The sequence below is a fragment of the Papilio machaon genome, chromosome 2 (genome assembly GCF_912999745.1).
Source record: "Papilio machaon chromosome 2, ilPapMach1.1, whole genome shotgun sequence".
Lineage (NCBI taxonomy): Eukaryota > Metazoa > Arthropoda > Insecta > Lepidoptera > Papilionidae > Papilio > Papilio machaon.
The window spans coordinates 4,444,787-4,464,937 of NC_059987.1; the positions used below are offsets into that span (position 1 = coordinate 4,444,787).

Consider the following 20,151-nt stretch of genomic DNA (forward strand, 5'->3'; position numbering starts at 1 on the left):
AACCGAGGATACCCAGCGACCAGTTCCTGGCGAATGGGCTCTAATAAATAAATTATATTCAATTTCTCGGGCTCAAATTGAATCCTTACTAAGTTTAACAGAGAAATTGCTTATGAAATTTCAATTATTTCGGGGACCTCGCCCCCATAAAACTTATAAGAGACCTTTCATGAATATTGGTGCGGCGTAAGTTACCTACGCATTCATACACAAGTTTTAATTAATATTATTATCATTTATTATTCAAGTGACCGTTTTAATGAAGCTTAAAACAACGCCCTATTTAATATTCTTGCCGCCGCAAGTTTTATGCCTCAATTATTCTATGTTTATGCCTAATCAGTCGCAGGAGCGTAATGTTTGAATGGTCCCACATATTATATAATGAACATTAAGTACAATCGATAAAGAAGACGAGGGGCTTATCATCCTAAGAAATAAGTATTCGTCCTCCGTCATTGGACAAATTGTAATGTGACATTACTAATTAAATTTTACAGCAAACATCTTCAAGACTGTAAAATAATAAATGACGTCATTACTATTTTTTTTTAATTATCTGCTACGCATCTCGCAAATATTAGTATCAATAGCGCGATTGTCGCAAGGCCAAAGCAGTGTACCGGCTAATTCAAACACAAACACAAAACAGATAAGGTTAAAAAGTATCCTTTCTTGTTAGAATAATCAAGATAAGAGTATTTGCTTTCAAGATAGCCGAACACAGAATACATAGACAGATAGACAATCGTTAACGTTATGCAGGAAAGAGATGAGAGACACGAAAGTGGTCGACGCACAATCAATTACAATGCGTGTTGTGTTTAGAATCGGTTCAACGAACCAAGTGAAAGTTTCTCATTCAATGAAAATAATCTATGTAACTTTGTACGTATTCCAGTTATAAAACAATTTCACTGTTTTCCGTCCGGGATGCAGAATTTTTCTTAAGTTAAAAAAGATGCGTATAGATTTTTAAAGGGTAAATTTTTTATTGGTTACAACTACAGACTACGCTCCTAAGAACAAGCATATTTTTAGCATTCAAACGTTTGTTTTATTTGAACAAATATTCCGACTGTAATCTTCATGTGGACACAATACCGCAATGTTATGTGAAGACGACAGTTTCTGATCGTAATCGAAAGATGTCGCTGTAATCTGAACCGGTTGGAAGATGATCATCGCTATCGGAACGAATTCTCGTTTCCATGCCTTCATGTATGTGTGCATGTTATCTCATTTTATTGAAGCACTCAATTTGCTCATCCTAATAAGGATATCCAGAACCGCAGTTATTTTAAGAACTTCAAGCACTAACTTTAATTTGAGGTTAATTGGTATGTTTTTGTTATTTTTATTTAAATTGTTGGGTTTGTTGATTGCCATTTAATGTGTGCATTGTTATTTAGCTGTACTCTTCATCGCAATTATTCTTGTATCTTACTTATATTATAAATGCGAATGTTTAGATGGATGAATGTTTGTTGAAGGTATCTAGGGAACGGCTAAACGAATCTTAATGAAATTTGGCACAGAAGTAGAGCATAGTCTGGAAGAACACATAAGCACTTATTAAGTTTTTTTTATTTCCGTGAGGACGGAGTTGCGGGCAAAAGCCAGTATTTCTATAATTTATAAATATATCGAGGGAAATTAAGAGTTTGGTATAGATTGAAATTTGATAACTTGTTAATGTTTTCTCAACATGCGTTAACTAACTCTCAACATTCGAATCAATTGATAACGCGTTTTAAAATAATCGTATAGTATATTATAATTGATTGTATTTACATTTTACAGATACGGTTTAAAAATTAGTGGTCTAAATAAAAATGACATGAACCTTTAAAAAAGGAATAATAATTACGCAGCGGTCACCGTAACCGCATTCATTATGATTGCGGTAAGCAGTTCGAACGCTACGTGCCGGGTATTTATTAAAAAATTACATCGGGGATTCTGAAATTTAAAGATGATCTGTAAAATTAATCACGATGAGCCAAATTTGTAACATGTATATAATAATGTGAATATGACAAAATACATTATGTGTATCAAATATTGTTTATATAACAACTTTCATTAAAATAGTATCCTAATGTTGGAGTAAATGGGGTCATTTAATTCATTTCTTAAATAAAACTAGACAAAAGTCTTCTAAAAATAGATAAAACATAAATGTAATGTATAATCTTTAAATTCTATTTTAGGTAGACAAGAATTTAATTTAAATTACAAAAGCTTACAGTACTTGAAAACTGTTTTGGTTAAAATAACAGTTATACAAGTTTACATTGGGGCTAGGCGCGACGTGCGTCTGTGCCGATTATATTCGCAGCGTCTGAGCTATAAAAAGACCGAGTGCGTCTAACGGCGCGTCTACGCCACACGACCGACGCACACCGAACTCTTATAATTCATAAAACTCTAAAGCAAAACTTCTGAAATAAACCTAACATTTTAGTTACATTTCTATCCACAGATGCACTCAAAGAAGATTCTGGTAAATGTAGTCTATAATTAACTTCTTAGGTTCAACAAGTTCTAGTTAAAATTCATCGTGATTCTTAGCTACACTCATGGTATTAATACGAGTATCTTGTTACATCTTTTTTCCTCGAGGACTTTTAATTTCTTGTCAACAGTCTTACATTAAAAAATGTAAGCTACACCTTTTCAGTAGTGCATTATTTTAAGACATTCGAACGGATCTTTTCGGAATGCATAGTAATATGTTGCGGATAACAGCTACAGTTATACTACGAGTATGTTATTTCAAGTGCGTTCTAAAGTAGATTGGAATTTTAACCAAATGTTTTCCAACACTTAGGGAATGTGTAATTCGAATTGCCAAAAATAACATTAGAACTTTACTTTACACATCGACTACCAGCGAGAAAATAAGAGATTTTTTTTTTATTTAATTAGTAAAATGTCTAATTATACTTGTTACAGTTAAGTTTGCAGAATTCAAACGACTCGACGGTCTCAGCGGATAACGTCATACGTAAGTACGCTAATTTTAATTTTAAAGCCCTTCGTACACTAAAATACGTAATTCGAAACTATTAGGTTTACGTTATGCCAGTACTGTAGAACAGTAACGCTGTCCTAGCATCCACTTGTCTCACGACGATCTTGACAATCAAGTTGGAACCGACCTGGTTTAGCTACAAAAAAACAATATGTCGGCAACCATAGCCTGAGTTCGAACCTCTATGACGTAAGTCGCTTACCGATTAAAATCGCCAACTTTCGAAAATTTATGTTGTGTACAAAAGGCCTAAGAGTACATACTAATAGGTTTTGATTATCTTGTTTTCCTACAATCAATTTATTTGAAAACTAACATAAAAGTTTAAGCTCACCAATTTTAATAACAAAGAAGGTTATTTTAGAACAAACTCTTCGATGTTCTCGGGTAAAATCTATTCACCGAATAATCTAGAATGCATTTAGTATACGAAATAATATTTAGTGCAAAACCAGAGCGTCGGTCTTCGGTCGAAACATTACAACTTCGTACTCAATTCTATTTCTAGAAACATTTACCTACACAACAGCTCAGTTCAATAGATGTATTAAAACGTTATTACTTTTAATACAGAAAGTACATGTCTTGGATTTTCTACGAAAAAGTTGTTAAAAACTTCTTCATCTATCTATATATATAAAAGAAAGTTGTGTTAGTTACACCATTTATAACTCAAGAACGGCTGAATTGATTTGACTGAAAATTGGTGGGCAGGTAGCTTAGAACCAGGAATAGGACATAGGATAATTTTTACACCGTTTTCTATTTTTTTTTATTCCGCGCGGACGGAGTCGCGGGTAAAAGCTAGTATCTTAATATTTTATACGCGTAGCTTTAAAAGTATAATTCAATTAAACTGTCTATAAATGAATACACTCTACAGGTACATTTAGAAACATCTGCTTCAAATAAATACGTATTGCGATGTTGTTTTGACTTAGATGGATCGATCGGTAACAGGTTAAGTTCACTAACCAAATGCCATTGGTACGCTAGAGAAAAATAGGATCTTCTTTCCTTAAGTTAAAGGTGCCATGAAAATATGAACTATTTTACAAGTTACTAATAAACTATTTTACTAATAGTTTGGAAAAAAATTGTGTAAAAAAATAGAAAGTATATTGTTTATTACCTCTTAAAAGAGAGATTGTTTTTATGAATTTATTAAGAAAAATAAAACTTTCGCGAAACAACAATAATACTTATTTTCATTGTTAATTTACATCAGATGTTTAACATCGTAAAATAAAATTAAGTTTTGATTGCGATCGATAAATTACTTTCAAGCACTAGAAAGTATAAACAAGTATAAAGCATGTTTAAACTTTCTTTCTGTCGGTGTTGCAAATCTTTGACTTTAGCCACAATTTTATGAAAAGAATAAGTTAACGGGACTATATGTACGGGGAGAAATGCGCGCAGCGTTTTATCGCAAATTACACACGAGCTAGGAACGCGATCGCGGACACAGCTTTGAATTCTAAACGAAGCAGACTTGCGCACCGCCTCACCACCTAACTACATTCAAACAAGATCTTTAAGCTGTGTTTACACGGATGCAATGTTTTCTGCAACGAACCGCACGGGCATCACTTATGACTAGCCATCTTTTCACAAACTATGGAATTTACCGATACTTTTTGTTTTTATGTATGATTCCAACTGACATAAATTACTAAGTCTTATATACATATGTACATAAGTAATTACATACAACTGACATAAAGTACTTAAGTCAATGATCAAATACTTAATAAAAGCGAAATCATTCTTTCTTTTTAGTCTCTCTGTTTGATATATTAAATGTGCCGCCCCACAACCAATAGCGAACTTAGTATTATGTGGATGCACCTTTAGTACCTAACATTTAGTGCGTACGCCTCGAGCCAGCCGTAAATGGTTGGTAAGTATTAGCGAAAGCAATCAATAATGTTACGGCGATGGTGGCAGGCGTGTTGCTCGCTGCCAACGTGGACAGGAATAGCAACAACAATGAATTACTGTGCAGCCGTCGGTCGTGGTGCATCGCTTTAATGAGAAATAAGAGTCTAACAACGTTCATCCGCCACCACATCCCGACTGACTTGTTTCAAATTTAGTCCTAACAAACAGATCCAATATTATTAAAGGATTATTCTCTTTTGAAATTGAAAGAGGATGAAACTGTGTCAAGTACGAAGTACTTAGGAGGATTTATAAACCTTTATGTTTTGTTTTAATTTTTACGGCCGGTCGCCAACGCTATTTAGGAAAGAAATTAAAAATTTATTATTATAGTTAGTGCACAGCATAAAAAACGATAAGTTCATGCAATAGTTCGAAATAAAGAAACATAATCAGTTTTCATTTATAAAATGACAAACAGGTAATGTAAATAGATTGCCACATCGTTCAGTCATTGTATTGTAATGAAGTGACATACATATATTAGGTCCTTACATATGAAATTGGCGTTTTGTATGGGAGGAACAAAAAGTCGAATATTTTTTAATATAATATATTTAATTAATCAAAGTATGAACCATTATTTTCTATGCACTTTTGCCATCTCATAGGTAGTTCATTGATCCCTTTACTAAAAAAACCAGTCGGACGGGAATCAATAAAATCTTTGAAGGCGATTTGGACTACCCCATCGGAGTTGAATTTTTTCCCTTGCAAGAAGTTATCCAAATTTCTAAAAAAATGGTAATCTGTTGGAGCAAGGTCCAGGGAGTACGGAGGATGTCTTAGACTTTCCAATTGAAGCTCTTCTAATTTAGTAGCCGTCTGTTGCGCAGTGTGTGGTCTAGCGTTGTCGTGAAGCAGCAGTGGCGTGGAGCGATTGACCAGCCTAGGTTGTTTAGCCGCTAGCTTTTCCATCATGGTTTGCAATTGCTGACAATAGACATCAGCCATAATAGTCTGGCCAGATTTGAGAAAACTGTAATGAACAATACCGGCACTAGTCCACCAAACGCTTACAAGTAACTTTTTTGGGGTTAATTTTCGCTTGGGGCAGGATTTGGCTGGCTGGCCAGGATCCAACCATTGCGCTGAGCGCTTCCGATTATCGTAAAGAACCCATTTTTCATCACAAGTAATGATTCGGTTTAAAATACCTTCATTATTGTGCCGGTTTAGTAATGTAACGCAACAGTCGACGCGCGTTTGCCGGTTTGCTTCAGTCAATTCGTGAGGTACCCACCTTTCAAGCTTTTTAATCTTCCCAATTTGCTTCAAGTGAATTAAAACAGTTTTATCACTAACATCGCAGCCTGCAGCTAACTCGGACGTGGTTTGCGATGGATCCGCTTCCACAATAGCCTTCAACTCTTCATTATCAACTTGAGTCTCAGGCCGTCCACGGGGCTTGTTCTGCAGATCGAAATTTCCAGAACGAAAACGTTGGAACCAAAAACGAACTGTGTTTTCTTTTGCAACACGACCGCCATACACATCATTCACCCTTCGAGTCGTTTCCGCAGCACTAGTACCACGGCGGAACTCGTACTCGTAAATAATGCGATATTTTAAGTTTTCCATTTTGTAAAATGAGTGACGCAAACAGAAAAAAACAGAAGAAAAAAAACAAATGAATGACGGTCATCGAACCACAAATACATGAGTCTATAGCTGTACAAATTTGAATTTGGAATTCCTTACCAAAGAGGAGAAATTCGTGATTAAAGTGGCCAGTACGAAAAACGCCAATTTCATATGTAAGGACCTAATAAAATGTAAATTTATACCAGCGACGCATAGCCTCGTGCACAAATTTTTATCGCGCAGGTTGAGACGTCTGACTTATGATAGTTTCATTATTGTTTGTAACAGACTTACTGGCAAATCAAACAATAGCAGTACTGTTCTTGTTGTTCTTCTGTTCTGTTCTGTTGTGCCCTCGTGTGAAACTCGATTTAGGGCTCGGGGCAAGACAGTGCGTGTCACGCGCGACGCGGCAGGGGCCGGCGCCGGCTGGCCGCCCCCGTGACTCATGGGGCTCTCCGCTCCTCGCATTTGCACTACACTCCCCTTTCACTTTATACACCACTATTTTACCCCCATAATTAATGCCCCTTCGTTTTAAACTCCCTGTATGCTGAGCAGAGCATGACAAATAACAAAAATTATATAACGATAATATACTACATATTTTGAATGAATACTAAAATATGTCTAGATTAGCATTCTAGAATCACACACCTTTAATTCGATGGTGTTCTATAGGTACATTTTCATGGTAACGTATTCTTAACGTAACTTAACATTTTTAACCAATTTTCACGCTTTCAAACTAATGAATTGATTTACTTAAATTCCGTCTTATTGCTAGTTTATTGTACTGAACGTCTTTAACTCTCGCGTTTGAATCAAAGTTTTCAAAAGCGAATAATACTTTTATCTTGTGGTTTCATGTAATGGAAAATCAATAGCACACGACAAGCTGACCATCTGTCACATTGGTAATTTATCTTTTTTTCTAACAATTCTATTTAGATTTTATAATGGTAAGGGCTTATTATTCAATTATTTTTCGAAAAGCTTTTATCATTGATTGGTGAAACAAGGAATATCTATCTTTATGGCTGATTAAATAAATGATTTTCTAATTGTAAATTTATATAATCTTACTAATTTTATATATGTGAAAGTGTTGATGTTTTTTATTGCGTATATCCAAAACGGCTCGACAGATCTTGCTGAAATTTGGCAAAGATGTAGAACGTAGAGTGTAAGAACTCATAGGCTAGATACTAATTAAGTTTTTTTTTAATTCTGCGCGGACGGAGTCGCAGGCAACAGCTATAAAATATGTAAAACATTATCATAAAAAAAATCGGCCGTTTTCTTATGGTGTTGCTGTGAGTTCTGTTAAGGATCGCCAGGTTTTTATTTGAGCATGATTAAGTATACGAGTTTTTCTGTAAGTATGAATACGAAGCAGGGAACTGTCATGTGCAGGATGCCGCAGCAGACCTTCACATAAGTCACGCGATTTGTATTCCGCTTGTACTCGTAATATTAGTACGATATTATGCTGTCCTGGTAGGTTCATAAAATTTAAATTTAAAATCTTAGTCTTTAATTATTATTCGTTATCGAGTCACGAGAAATAAATAATATAACAAGATTTTATACATATGTATATAGGTACATATGTACATTTTTATCTATAATTTCGTGTAAAACAATAATAAAAATCTTTTTCCCTTAGGAGAAGTGATTCCAGTGTTATGAAACGTAAATAAGGCATCATATTGTTTATCGCAAGTGGGTTTGGGAAGTTACGAAAAACAATTTTCCCTACCGTGATATTTCCTTAGAGATGCAAAGCAATTTTCTGCAAGAGATAACCTTTCTAAGCGGAGCTCCTAATGTATAATATTTTTAGAAAATATTGATATTGAACCTTGTATTAGAAAAATGAATTTAGCATGCGTTCATAAACTTTTGTTGGATGAAAAATGTTTGTATTATAAAACTTCTATAAAAGCTTAAAAAGTATTAAATTGGTTTAACAGCTATGGATAATATAGTAATACTGGCCGGTTATGAGAAATCAATACAATTTTTAATTTTTCAAAGCTAATATATATGTCCGTCATAAGTATTATATGATTATATTCTTAGGTATTGATTTTTTTATAAGGGAACATCCGCACTAGCACTAGAGGATCTGAAATACGTTGCCAGCCTTTAAGGAAATGATACGCTCAATTCTGTTAAAAAGCAAACTCGTACACTTGATGCAATGTTACTAATAGTAACACGAAAATATTTTTTTTAACTAGCATAAAACATCTGGCTTAATAAAAATCCAATCGCTGCGTTTAAACTGTGCAGCGTTGTATGTGAAGCCATTTATTTAAGAGCTGTAAATTTCTGCCCACAGTTCAAATGGTTAAATCAAGCTTTTAAGAGAACAAAACAGATAAAAATGTCCCTGTGAAATAGTTATAGTGAGATATGGACGGCCACTAAACATGTTAGTACTGTAATAAAGAAACGGTAAACTGCCGGAACAATGAGCATTTTGTTATCTGCAATGTACAGCATGGTCAACTACTAAATTTGTATCCATTTTATCCGTTATTTGTCGATTTTAAGTCACCCATTTCTAATTACTAGGTGTTCTTTATTGCCTTACTCAAAACAGTTATGAAATTGTGATATCCAATATTTACTCTATTTTTACTTTAAATAGATTCATCATCATCATCAACCTGCCCTTGTCACTATGGAGGGTCGGCACAGTATGTACTACTCCTCCATACATCTCTGATCAGCCGTCATATCTGAATTTACCCCCTCTTACGCATATCCACTTTCACACAATCCATCCATACTTGCTTTTATCTTTCTCTACCTTTATAGCCATCCACATACAATCTCATTACTTTTTTTTTATACTTTAAATAGATTAAATTATGTTAATTCTACATATTTAGGTAATTCTAAAGTTTTTAATACATTAAGTGGTTCCAGCAAAACAAAAGAAGTTAAAATGAGATAAATTTTAAAGATTTACATTGTCTGTAACTGTCCTTTTTCTAACATCGTAAATGTTAATTTTACATACACAATGAAGGAAAAAAAAAACAAACAATATTCATGTCAGTGAAAAGTATAATGGAAATATAACGTAGCCCGAAATGAACCAAAACCATGTGAATAAAGCGAAAACAAAACTAATGAAAAGTAAATGTTTAAACTAAATTGTATATACATGTATTACAAATAGTAGATCCATAATAGAAATACGTAATATCAATCTAATAGACCGTATAAACTACATGCAGAAACTTAAAGTTCATTTTCTTGTTACAAAAATAATCAACGTTGTTAGGTAGGTTATAAAAGTAATAATATTCTATGCAGTTCAGGCAAGCTTCTTAGCAGTTAGAATTTAGCGCAGTCACATTGTGCTCATGCATTATGTTCATTTTAACGTTAGCTGCGAGAACTAGATTCCTACGACTTAGCCACTTTTTCTTTAAAGTACTTTCAAACTACTTGAAGTGCCGTGACAAAGATTTGCATGTCGATATGGAGTGCCGATAAAAAATTGTGCTACATCGAGCCACTTGTCTGCTTCTGTGAAATGCTCCACTTTCGAAAAAAATATAACTTTCAATGTAACATACCGATTTACCGATAAATACTCACAGTTATGTAAATAGTTATAAATACGATTTTAGGATTAAAATTAAAAAAAACTGAAAGTTGATGTCGTCTAATACAGGCAAATAATTAAAAATACTTTTATCCTGTTAACAAATAGTCAAGAAGAGTTAAATTAAAGACTTTTAGTTCTAAAGTTAGTGTACTAAAATAATTTGTAGTTGCAATTTCGTCTTACAATTCCGTACAGTACCGAGGATAAAGAGCTCTGCCTTCGTCTTGATATATAACGGCTTTAATTACGGCACTATCTTTTAAATGTAGTCCTAAACAAAGCTGCCATCGCAGACTAATACCTAGGCATTTAGATTTAGTTAGAATTTGTAGCTTGTATCGGCGAGACAGCATTTGCGAGGGATCGAGGACCGTAACCTGAATAACCGCAGGGCTCAAGGCGAAAGCGAGATTCGGCGAATTAAGGTATTAAGTCCGCATCGGTAGATCGGTGGTTGTAGGTATTTCCCAGGAGAGAACTAAATCACGCATTGCATGCTTCTGTCCGATAATATATATTATTCACCGTTACTCTTGTGTAGGGACAATCAGAAATTGTTATTTAATGGGAAAAGTATAACAAACTTATTTTGTACTAAAGTAACTTAATTTAGAGTGGAGACTTCGGACTTTCCAGCAAATAAAACAAAGTGAAACATTTGACCTAGACAACTTAAAATACATTAATAGCATTCTTATAAATAAAGAAATGGAAAACAGAGATACCTAACCACCATTTTATACTTAGTGGAAGTGTTCGTGGGCCTTAATTTCTTGTAACGTGAACTTTGTACTAATTTCACGTTGATTAAATATTACAGCACAAGGTTACTGGGATTAATTTTGATCTGCCATAATTTTGTCATACGTATTGTTATTAGTTTTCGAATAGGAATATGTTATGACTGTCAGGTGTCGCTGACTCCGCGCTCGAACCCTCCTCAGATTTTATGGCATGGTCGTACTTACGTCGCATAAGAGTAAACAGGGCTGGTTTTATTTTAGTTTTTGGAAATGTATTAACCTGTGTTTTTATAAATTTTATTTTTTGTACTTTAAGAAATGTTTTATTTAAACTTAATCTTAATATAATACTTTTAGAAAATAAATTGGCGAACTCTATCTTCTAAATTATTGTGGTTGAAAGTGAGATTCAAATAAAAAAAATAGAATAAATATGCTGAGGCCATGTTTATTTACAGCACTATAGAGACATTTTGTTATATATAAGTTTTCTTACTTTAACGGCAAGGAATAAAATTTTATAGTTACAATTACATTCGTCAATATAGTAATGAAGTGGATATAAAAAGGGCACACCTGCACATAGTTTCAGTGCCACCTTCGATCGTAAAATACTAAATATGTTTCCACCGTTGTAAAACCTATACATAAACACATTGTTATCTCTATTTTTCAACAAGAATGTCGTGGATGACAATTTGTTTATATATAAATGTTTTATCAATGGAAACACGAACAGTCTGACGAAGGATGTGTTCGTAGGTACGTTGGTTCACCCCTGAGGGTCAGTGTAGCTCTTAAATTGTGTATGTGCCACCGCTAACAAAATTACGAACAATATACTACTACAAAAGTTATGAGTTAATTTATCGGCTACGCCTTTTTGAAGGTTAATGTTTTAAATAAATAATGTGCTCTTAGTAATTGTAATAATATTTCTCCCATTATCTACGAACAAGAACTATATAGGTATTATCGTATTAGTATTCTTTGGAGGTAATTTCTAAGTGAACTTGATATTTATTTTGTAACGTAGCTTTAATTCGTTTAAGAAACTTTGCACGATCTAGTGCTGCTTCAAAATCTTGTATGCTTTATAGTTTTCTCTAGGTCAAACTTACTTAAACTCCGGAGTAAAACAAAAGAATTGTGAAATTTTAATAAATAGAAAGCCTAAAAAATAGTAATTAATTATCATCCACCACTTTAATATGTTTTTAGGGTTCCGTAACTCGAAAAGAAAAAAACAGAATAGGATCACTTTGTTGGCCGACCGTCTGTCTATCAAGACCTTTATTCTCAGGAACGCGAGGAGTTATCAAGCTGGAATTTAGATCAAATACTCATGTCCACTGTTTCTTGGAGTAAGAAAATCAAACTTCTAAGTCAACACAATCAAAAGATACAGCCGTTTACTCCCGCAAATTTCTGGAAATTGTCGACACACACAATTATCTTGATGGGTGAACTTTTACTTATATACCAACAGGTTTGTACGGAACCCTAGAGTGCGTGAGTCCGACTCGCACTTGGCCAGTTTTTATTTACTTCTTAAAGTGTTATTAAAAACATTTTAATTATGTTTTAATTGCAGTGACACATGAAGCAATCGTATAATCACGTACTTTATAGCAAAATAATTGATTGTTTACCTTAATCACTAACTTAAAGAGGTGAAAATTTTTAACGTTTATTTCATAATTGTAGTAGGTTTAACGTTTTGTTTCAAATTTTTAAACATCATGACAATAATGAATAAAATCGATTCTATTTTTGTAATCATACTATCATACTAATATTATAAATGCGAAAGTTTGAACGGATGGATGTTTGTTACCACGGATCTCTAAAACGGCTAAACGGATTTCAATGAAGTTGGCACAGAAGTAGGACATAATCTTGAAGAATACATAGGCTACTTACTACTTTTTTTTTATTCCACGCGGACGAAGTCGCGGGCAAAAGCTAGTTAGTAATAAAATTTCAAGTAATCCATAGTTCAGAAATTTAGATATTTTTATGAACAGTTATGCAAACTTCAAATGACGGACTAAATCGATCTGGATGATCTTGAAATATTTTAAAAAATGTAAAATAATTTAGTTATCACACTTTCAAAGCCCTAAGTATGAGTAACATAATGTTAAATTTATAAAATTTGACCTACATCTGCTACAGTGACACAGTAAAACGCACCCTTCAAAATTTCCGCGCGTACTTTCCCAAAAATCTGGAGGTCAATGTACAGTTAAATATTATTCGGTCATGTAAATGAATACGGCTTAAAGCGTTTATTAAAATTAAAGGCAGGCTAGCGTGCAACTAGGAAGATTAATGATCCCTCGAATACGGAGTTATGTAAAGCGCAAATGGAGTGAGCGGGGTGCGACGGCCCATGTCTTGGCGGCCTTCCAAACTCACTTGTCCTCCCTTCAGTACGATATTGTTACTTAAACTGTACCGGCGGGTGCATATTAATTTAAACAAACGTATCAGTTCTATGGACACTAAATGATGTGCCTGCAATTATTCCGAATGAGTCATACAACAATATAGGTACTAGTCTAGCACCAGCGTAAAATGACATCGAATGCTTTAACGTTGAAGGATTAATTATTGCATGGCGCAAACGAAATCGAGATCTTGGACGGCGGTAAACAAAACTATCATATTACCAACAATAGCTTGTATTTAATTATTTGACATTATTATTCTTCTTCTCCTTCTAAGCCACGTAACGACCACAGCCGCACATAGGCCTCCGCCAAAGATCGCCACGATGATCGGTCCTGGGCTACCCGAATACAGGATATTCCCTCGACCAGATCATCGGTCCATTCATTTGACATTAATTATACCTTTATGCTTTTTGGTTATGTTGGTATATACTTACCTGTTCTAAACTTTTTGTTATTGAGAACAATTCGCAAAAAAGTCGTTTTTATTTCAATGTTTGGCCTCGATTCCATAGCTCACCTACTTTTTCAATTGTAATCGTCGTACAAAAGCAATGTAATGCTTAATGGCTGCGTTGAGCAGACGTGCAATTCACAATACACTTGTGCCGAGACAAGTTGGTTAGAGTTCGCCGGCTTCGAGTTATATTGTTCCCCGGGGGAGCGGAGCAAATAGGAAACAAGCAAAAACAATAAAAATAGTTCCAAGCATCCATCGGCTGGGGACAAATTCCGACAAAATTACGTGAGGAAATTAGACATTCCGGGACATCGTTGTTGGAGTAATTGAGCCGCCAGCTCGTTTGTAAATGAAGAGCGCGCCTCAGCGACCGACACTCGGCGATCCGCAGCCACCCGAAACCGGCCACTGCTATACGATTCACTCACTCATCGATTGTTAAATTTTGCCTATTTGTTGTTTCATGTTGTGTACCTTCAATCATGGCAACAATACCAGTGTCACGTCACAGTTTACGTCCAACTATTAGTTACAGTATTAAGCCGATTAAAACAACTCTTTTAACTTTTCATGGTACACATATTCAATAGATCACTCCATCATATCCCCAGATATGTGTGTCGTTATTTGTTATAGTTGTAATATATAAAATTTCAAACTTGACCGACAAAAAAGGTAAAAGAAATTATTCACTAGAGAAGTAATAGAAATTTAAATAATTAGATAATTTCCTGTAGGAGAGCGTAGGAAATAATGGCTTAATGGTCGAGCTAGGCATGCGGGCTGACGATTTGAGCGCGGTATTCCGCACGCGCGTTCTATTGTGTGGACTGTGAACGACACACATCTCACCTACCCTAAATACACAGATAACATGATCTTGCTTACATCAATTGGAATAAATTTTTACAATATAATATTCAATAAATATAATATTCAACTAAAATAAATAAATGCCCTATTAAATTAGTTTGCGAATTTTGTATTTATTTATTTATTTATTAAAAAGGTACACCAATTGCATGTTCAACAAGCAAGAACAGATACAAAATGAACGAATCTATATTGGATTCTAGTGTAAAAAAGCTTACCTATTTTTTTATTCATTCAAACTAACCAACGCCATTAGTTACATTATCGTAAAATCTTTTATTTTTTTAATCATATTAAATTAAGAGGAAAACAAAATAAACCAAATAAATTAAACCTTCATTTACAAAAGTTTTAACGAGCGATACCGCTGAATGTCATAACAACAAAGAAAAAAAGCCTAATTTTAAAATTTTCCCCGAACCGAACACTTGACATGGCCTGAATTTCACTAATTAGTTCATATTTTAGTTGCCTGATATTGAAATAATCATCAGTTCATTTTCGCGATTTTATAGACAGAGGCATAATTTTGCTCTTTTTTTCTTGAGATAAAAATGTAAAGATACAAATGTACCACTAAATAATAATATCACACTTGAATCGACGAGTTATTTCATAGCTTAAATCGGCACTATTTGCCACGCTATAAAAAATATCGTTTCAAATAAAAGCTAATATAACTAAATAGGTGTCGATTCGTACGTGCGGATTCCAACTTTGTTCTCGCCGAGCTTCTCATCTCTGGGCAATATTTCATGATTTTTCCGCAGCCGGCGGAGCGAGGCCGCGACGCATGATCACCCATAATGAAAACTATCCCATAGTCCCGGCTGCGCGCCAGCCACATCAATAACAATCCACGCAGATCCTTCCTAGTCCGCAAAAGCCAACCGCCTTTGTCCCCAACTTTAGCTTGGAGATATCCTTTTTAGGGATTACATCTTCGAGATAGCGTACAGAATGTTAATTACGTTTCAACGCTGACAAAATTGTGTATTCCTGTTGTGATTAGTTCTCAAAAATAAAAAATGTTGTAATATTAATTGTACTTCTTCATTTAAAAACATACAAACAGATCAGCAGTATCGCAGATTGCTAGTTACTAAGTATTTAATTTGATGTAAAAAACAAACTTTACATCTCTTTATTAATTCGTAGGTTCAACTATTCGTAAGCCATAGGCTAGCACGAGCTTCAAGGTTATTATACGACTGACATGAAGGTTATGTGTTTGGAGCGTATGTAAGTTTTTGCGTTTGTGTGTAATTCAATTCCATTGTGACCTACTGCAAGATTTTGATTTTACGAATTTTGATACAATTCGTATTCGTCCTCTAAGTGTCATAGGAGGAATATTTTTTTTATTAACAAAAAATGATATTTGGAATGTTCTCAAGTAGTACCTTCCACTTAATTTTTCTAAAAGTTGTCATTCGCAATATGCTGAAGTAAATTATAGATTATTAGCTATCAAGTTCAACCAGTGTTACAGATAAAGCAGGTTTCACTCAGTGGGTAGTCTCATTCAAACTGTTCAAACTACGAACATTACATCGTATTACGCGGAAATCTCCGCGCCTCACGCGCTACAGTCACGACTTACTCCAAATCTGAAATTGATTACAAAAAACTCGACCGACGAAGTTGTATGCCACCACAAAACACGAACTCATCAAACCACTGTACATAAAACTAACTTATAATATGTAATTTATTCGATCACATCTTTTTATTTATATCAAGTAATAAACATTTGTAAAAAGTCGATACATATAAGTAACTTTATGTAACATCGTGAACTATATATTATGTATACTTCTAATAGTATTAATAGTTACGTGGCTTATTAATTATTCCCTAAGTTCATTAAGCGAAATACCTGAGGTTTGCAAATCATTTCAGGACTATAGATAGATATTGATCTGTTTATTTCGTTAAAGCTTCTATACAGTGAAAACATGACCACCATATGTATCATACATAGATAGTATCCATACTTATTATTTCTAGTCATATGTTATAATTCTGAGAATGGTAAATAGTCTGGTGTCTCCTCTATTCTCATCTGGTAAATTAAAAATTATATTCTCACAAACCTATTTTTCTTCCGTCGATGATTTTAAATTTTCATCCCGAGAATTTTATTATTCATTGGTCCAAGCCGGCAATACAGAGGGCGCTGCGGGAGGGCAGGGCCCTCTCGTAACGAGAGGTCTGTGCGATGTGATAACTCGTGCATTCCCATTATTCTTCATTACAGACAGTCATAGTCCGGTGACCAACGTATGCCTACTTTTATACCTTTAATATGATTAAAAACCTTTGTGACGTGTTCGAAAAATCGATATTCAGTTCGTATAACAGGGATCAATTTTAGCGTCACTGGACATGACATACATATTAGATAGTACTATTAATATTGTATGTTTTCTCATTTTTTTAAATATTTTATCGCATTTTGGAATCAAACTCATGACAAGTAACAGTAATGTTACAGACAGAAACACTTACTGGCAGGCGACAGGGGACACAATAAAAACTCTGCACATAATGTAATTAGTTCATTACTTAGTCTCCAAGCTCTACATTTCTCTCTCCGTAGATTTATGTCAGGATTCTTTCAATGTTTCCTCACAGCAGTAAAAGCAAAATTACGTTTTGTTTTCCCTTCTTAAATAAGTGAAAATATCTTCGCAGTAAAAGCCGCCAAAAATAAACAAATCACGCTAAATGTTTCATCCGCGAAACGGGAATTACTTCTTACCAAGTTCCTCCTTTTAGTAGGCATTGTTACTTTAGTCTTCTGAAACGAGTCATGCGGTTGAAATCGTCGAACCTTGAGCCGTATTCTGATTTAACAAATCGAAAGAAAAAGTAATCGCAAAAAGTGATTTACAACTTGTGCCGTTTTTGCTTAATGTGTTTTTCTCAAACACACATTAATAATCAAATGTTTTTGTAATCGATCTAGGAGCAATAGCACTTACAGTTACTTTTATTGACATTGTATAAGTTAGGTGTGGCTAATGCTCTGACTTATTAAGTCTTATAGTTTTTTTTTAAACTTTTATTTCGGTTGAACTACTGCCGTCGCAACTGAATGTATAAATAAACCAACTGTCCAATAGATGGCTATTTTTATAAGTTTCTCATCATCTACGAAACACTGCATATTTCGTGATTAATCTTGGTGCATTGTATTTTAGATTGACACTTTAACCTATATAATGGCATGGGGTTCGTGTGTTTGCTTCGTGTAACGTGAGAAGTAGCCCGGAGCGTTCGGTGCCTCGTCAACCGCCACTCAGAAAGCGTAGCGTCAGTCGTCGGACGGCGGAGCGGGCGTGCATTGTGCGGCGCTCGGAAACCGGACTCATCGTTGACAGCCAATTAGCCATATGCCCCCGTTCCCCTATGCCCTCGTACACGACACCTCACGATCCTCAAACTCGCACTTAAACACCCATTTATCTTTATTCGACAGGACACACTCAAACCCTTTCTCTATACTATACTTAGTTATACTCACTCCTTTACTGGTGTTGATATGGTGGTACGAGTAAATGTAAAAGCCACGTTTCCACGCCTAAAAAGCTTGTAACTAAAAGTACACCATTTACAGTAAACCCATAGTAAAATTATTCTCAAATGTATAGATGCTAATTAATAGCTTTCAACTATTTGTTTGTACAAATATTTAACATCTTTCACAAAATAAGAAGGTACGTGACAAATTTTGATTTATTTCTTTGTTATAATGAAGTAATATTTTGTGACAACTCTATTTTTAAAATGGTCCCACATAAGCAAGCACACGTTCATGTCCACGATACATTAACAAAAGATGGGAGGATAACGTTTGTTAAAATAAATTATCCACAGTCAGCGGAGACGGGTCGTTAAATTTTTCAACAGACTGGATATCAATGGATCGTAAATTAGGTGTTCATATTTTAGATTTTACGACTTTCAGTTCAAAATCGTGAAATGCAAGATTAAAAATAATTAAGCAATTTTACTTTATCTTACTAATATTATAAATGTGAATATTTAGATGGATCGATGGATGTTTGTTTGAAGGTATCTCCGGAACGGCTCAACAGATCTTGATGAAATTTAGCACAGATCTAGAACATAGTCTGGAAGAACACTTAGGTTACTTTTTTTTTTTAATTCCGCTCGGACTATCTGCGAAAATTTTGAATTAAACTAGATAAAATCATTAATTCTGAGATGTTGCTAATCACCTAATAGAATAGAGACAAAATGAAGTTGATTGAGTGACCTATGCTTTTTATATTTTCAAAATAACATGGCAAATGTTCACTCTGACAATCTTTGTTAAGTATTAACTTTGGAAAATTGCGATCGGCGAATGAGTTAGCAATCTACTTTTGATTGTCAAGGTTATTTGCTATTCTGGGAATCAGTTAGCGTCGTTCGTGAGTCAGTTAGTCCGCCTGGTGATTCACGGTCTTCGCATCGTTCTTAATTGTTTGCCCATAACTCACCAAGTTAGAGATTTCTACGCAAATATTATCAAAAGTCTGAAGCACTTGCATTAAATAATTTAGTCATCCCTCTCATTCTGTTTGAAAAAAACAGGGACAGCAATATGTGCCGATACAAGTGTCAAGACATCGGAATTTCACAGTTACGCTCCGTATCGAAATATCAATTGCAAGCGTAATTAGATATTGCTTAGTTATAACGATATTATTGTTGTTTTATTTGTTACGCTACTGGAGGCCAGATAAACACAAACATAAGTAATTTATGACGGTCATATCATACTAAAATAATTCGATACTCATGATTTAAAAGAGCCTCGGTGGCTCAGGGGATATGCACTTGACTTGTAATCTGCAGGTCCCTGGTACGATTCCCGAATATTTACACATATCCATTTACCCGACGTTCTTACTTTGAAGGAAAACATCGTGATGCAACCTGCACATATCTGCGAATAAATTCAAAGATATGTGTGAAGACACTGGGCCACCGTGGCCTAGTCACCCCCTACTAAGGGTAGGCTCCAAGTGGGGACGTATAGCTAGCTGATGATAATGATTTAAATGAAGAAGGCAAAGGTATTACGTACATGCCTTTATCTTGATAAAATTAAATTGATTTTCTACATCAGACCAGTTTGTAATAGCAACTGGGCTACTTTGAATAAAAACAAAATCCACATTTAAAGCTTATTAAAAGCTGTCGTTTCCGATGAAATATTATTGCAAGATGTCATTAAATTTGAACACGACTAGAAATCACTATTATGCCAGGTTATTTCAATCGTCTTTAGTCGGATTTGACCTCGCGGTTGACATTAAATACATTCGCAGTAAGCGTTATGCAAAGGTATGATGCAAAGTGACGGGTAGCGTCTTCACTAAGCGACTGGGTATAATCGTGCACCAAAA

At 34.6% G+C, this 20,151-nt stretch overlaps 1 protein-coding gene across 1 annotated transcript in view; it reads left to right on the plus strand.

Moving 5' to 3' along the window:
• The first annotated feature begins 2,956 nt into the window (after nt 1-2,956).
• LOC106718778 (semaphorin-1A) overlaps nt 2,957-20,151 on the plus strand; it is a 63,275-nt gene continuing 46,080 nt past the window's right edge. The window contains exon 1 of the mRNA XM_014512949.2: nt 2,957-3,010. The gene's annotated coding sequence lies outside the window, so the exon portion shown is untranslated. The remainder of the gene's footprint in view (nt 3,011-20,151) is intronic.